The sequence below is a fragment of the Gossypium hirsutum genome, chromosome D06 (assembly GCF_007990345.1).
Source record: "Gossypium hirsutum isolate 1008001.06 chromosome D06, Gossypium_hirsutum_v2.1, whole genome shotgun sequence".
NCBI classification, from domain to species: domain Eukaryota; kingdom Viridiplantae; phylum Streptophyta; class Magnoliopsida; order Malvales; family Malvaceae; genus Gossypium; species Gossypium hirsutum.
This window is the reverse complement of record NC_053442.1, coordinates 4,855,721-4,859,658: the sequence shown is the minus strand read 5'-3', so window position 1 is coordinate 4,859,658 and position 3,938 is coordinate 4,855,721. Positions and strand designations below refer to the sequence as shown.

The window sequence follows — 3,938 nt, the reverse complement described above, 5'->3', positions numbered from 1 at the left end:
ACCATCGAAACCAAGGTCACCTTATAGTTTAATGAAACCATACTTTGAAGCTTTAAGAGGATATTTGGCTATTTAGTCGAACGAGAAATCGAAACCCAGCACGTTAGGGCACGTTTTCTCTATTTTCCAAACGCGAAATATTGCCTTATTTAGAAAAATACATGTGAAATTCCGGAGAGATATTCGATTATTTTGGACAAACGGGAGATTGCAGCCCAGCACGATAGGGCACTATTCCGCGAATTGCCAAATATTGAGTCTCGTATTCATGATAAATAAAATATAATAAGTATAATAAACTATATTTAAAATTATTATAAAATATGTATATAAAAGAAATAGTACAAAAAAATGATTATTAGTAAAACAAAAATAATATAACAAGTAATGTGATACATATAATGACGATTTATACATAAAATAATTCGTTTTATTTTAAATATATATATATATATATAAAGCATATAACAAATATATAAATAAATAAATAATATAATAATGTGAAACTTAACTCCAATTGATCAAATTAGATGAAAAGAAATAAGAAATAATGAAAATGATATAATAAGTATAATAAATAATAGTGTAAAAAAAATAGTATAATAAATAATAGGAAAATAATTTAAAAAATGGTAATAAAAAATAGTAATATTAGATTAATAATAATACCAAAAAAAAATTTGTGATAAAAGTGTCTAAAATAAACAAAATAGGACTTAATTGAATTAAAAAATAAAATTCTGGAGTGAAAACAGAATAAAAGGATACAAGGGGACCAAAATGGACACGTGGGTAATGAGGGAGGGGTCTGGGCGCAAATTTCCGGGGTAATTTGAAAGCATTTAAAGAAAACAAAAAAAGGGACTTGATTGAACGTAGGCACCCAGGACAGGGACTAATCGCGAAAATTTCCCATTTAAAAGAAATGTGCACATTTCCATCCCTTAATGCACGGTAAGCTTTTTCCCTTCCCAAGGCTCTACTTTTGAGGGGAAAAAACAAATAAAGCCTACTTTTTTATTTTTTTATTTTTAAAACATTGAACAAAAATAAATTTTTAAAGAAAATAAAAGAATTGCAAGAGAAAAGAAAAAATAAAAAAAAATACTCCATTAAAATAAAAATAAAATCGCAAGCAAATAAAATGATTAAAACAATACTGAGGACCAAAATACGATGCGCGCCAACCAATGGGGATTAAAAAACAAAATTATCCCAAATACCAAAACGCAGTACTCTAGCGCGGACCGAATTGAGATTACACACAAATTTTAGGGTAAAAACGAAAGAAACAAAATAGAGTTTAATTAAAAGACAGCACAAATGGAGGGGACCAACCATGCAAATTACCCACTTAAAGTGAGAATGCGTGGATTTAGCCTGTGGATCAGGCCACTCGCAGACCCCCCCTTTTTTTAAATGGTGCCTTTTAATTTTTTTATTCAAACCTTTATATTTTTTTTAAGCTTACAAATCCCTTTTCTAAACAAAACCCCAAGCTCCTCTCTGTTAGGTTTTCACCCAAACATGACGCCGGACCACCACCATATCTGGTAGCCGACGGTGTGGAAAAAAAATGGCCTGAGATCATTACTATGAAGGCCTGGTAAGTGAGCTCCCTTTCTTTTCTTTCTTTATTTTCATACACCAATATATAAAAAAACTGGATGAAAACAACTTGAAATCCCATTTGGCTTTAGAAAATAAGAGGGAGGGTTCTATCAAATGAGAAAGCAAGAAAGCAAAGGGCATCAACCCCATTCGGGTCCGGATCCAATGACGGAGGAGACCCCCGACGACACTGCCACGAGGTTTCGGGTAAGTTCTTCTTCTCCCTTTTTGTTTGAAATAGATTTATAAAAAAATAAAAAATAAAATCAATAACAAAAATGAAAAATGAACAAAGGGAACCCTAGAAATTAAAATCAACCTTTTTTGCTCTTGATTTCTGATGTGCCTATGAAAATACAATTTTTTTGTATTCAAAAATCCCCCTCTATTTACAATCGGTTCTCCTCTCCCCCCCTTGCTGTGATCGATTTTTGGCTTTTTAAAGCCGATCTATAAGACATTCCTTTCCTATTTTTTGTTTTCGTTCTTTTGTTTATTCTTTTCCCCATTCCTTGCATGCTTCCTTTTGCTGTTGTTTTTGTCTCTGTTGCAGGTGTCAGACGCATGGTGGCTGGTGATAGGCGAGCAGTGGCGGTGGGCGTGCGCAGGAGGTGGCCGCAACAAACATGCGGCTGGGGTTTCTTTTTGTGTTTGAAAGTTGGTGTAGTTTTGGGCCATTCGGGCCTCTAGGGTTTTTATTAGTATTGGGCATTTGGGCTTGTAGTTTTTGAGTTTAAATTGGCTGAAAATGGGCTGCTTTTGTTTTTATTATTTGGGTCTATTTTGCTGGTATGGGCCCGGGCAGATTTTGGGCTTTACAGTATAAATAGAGGCTACATTGTTCATTTTATTCATCAATCAAAAATATTAAGTTTTTATCTTTCAATTCATTCTCTCCTTTCTCACGTAGCATTGTTGTTTCTTTAGTTTCCTTTCCTTCAAATTATTAATTTCCAGTAGCCAACCACCTATTTACCTTTACTTTCAACTATTCACAATTTATTATTTGTCTTTAGTTTCCTTTACTTTCAGCTCCTAAAATTTCTAGCTTGTTACCACTCATAATTTACAATTTCTTTTTCAAATTCTCTTTTCATTCCCAATAGTCAACCACCCCACTTTAATATATTTTTCCAACCCCCATAATCAATCACGTCACCCATCTTTTCACCCATTTACCTTATTTAATTTATCAAATACCAACATGCCCCAAATCTTAGCCAACTAAACCCATTTTCAACTTTAGGTCGGATTTAACCTCGTCAAAACCCGTGAGTTACGAACCCGAGCGATTTAACTCCTAAAATTCCAGTACTTATTACTTCTCCGGATTAAGAGTATGATTTTGTCAACTCACAAAGTCAGATCAACACTAAGTCAAAAAAGATGTCGTTTGATTTAGTGTGATTAGACGTACAGTTGGAATTCCGAAAGCAACGTTTCTAATTGGTTTTCTGTGAACACATTGGCGTGCCAAGTGGAGATTGTTGTTTGGTTCCGTCAAGGGGAGTAGTAACCAGATTTAAATATCCTACGCGATTGAGGGCATTGGTTCGAGCTTGGCTCTTCTAGGACGCAAAGCTGCCGGAGTTCTAAATCACGAACGTTTCGTGGTTGTTCGATCTGTAAGAGTTAGTTATTGGATGTTCCATAACTAATTTACACAAGGAAGAGTTGCTGTCCGAGGCGTCCTTGGTAGCTATAACTAGCTTATTAGAAAAGATGAGTTCATCCAATTTCGAGGATCAGTTCAAAGACGAGGAAAATTCGTGCCTAAAGCTGAGCTCATTCTAATTAATTTTTCTTAATATTTATTTCACAGTTTTTATTATTCTGTTTTCAACTTTTACTTTTGACGTTATTTTTCTGTTAATTTTAGGTTTTCAAATTTTTATACCCCTGAACGTCTTGGGCACGACAGCTGCCCCGACATAAATCTGGTCAAGCGAGCAACAATTTACAGTAAACCAGTCTCTGAGGGATCGATCCTACTCCCTATACTGCATAATTTGAAAATTAAGGCGTAGGTTTATATTGGTGGATTCGACACCCATCAGTTTTGGCGCCGTTGCCGGGGACTGGCAACACTTACAATTGTTTAAATAATCCTCATGACCAGATCTACATCCGGAGATCTCGAATACGACCCAGAGATCAAAAAATCAGCACGAGCACAATGAAAAGAGACAGAAGCTCTTAAACGTGCAGGTAAAGCAGAAGTTGAGCTAGGACAAAGGCTCTTAGAAATCGACGTTGAAAAGTTGAGACTAGCAATTCGTACAGAGGCAATTCGACGTGGGAAACAAATCGAAGTGCTTGATCCTGAG

General features: G+C 35.1%; 1 long non-coding RNA gene across 1 annotated transcript; it reads left to right on the top strand.

Annotated features, from left to right (window-relative positions):
* The first annotated feature begins 1,173 nt into the window (after positions 1–1,173).
* LOC121218244 (uncharacterized) lies at positions 1,174–2,382 on the top strand. Its single transcript, XR_005914422.1, has 2 exons — positions 1,174–1,606; positions 1,701–2,382. It is a non-coding gene; the product is annotated as an uncharacterized lncRNA (long non-coding RNA).
* Positions 2,383–3,938: the final 1,556 nt, after the last annotated feature.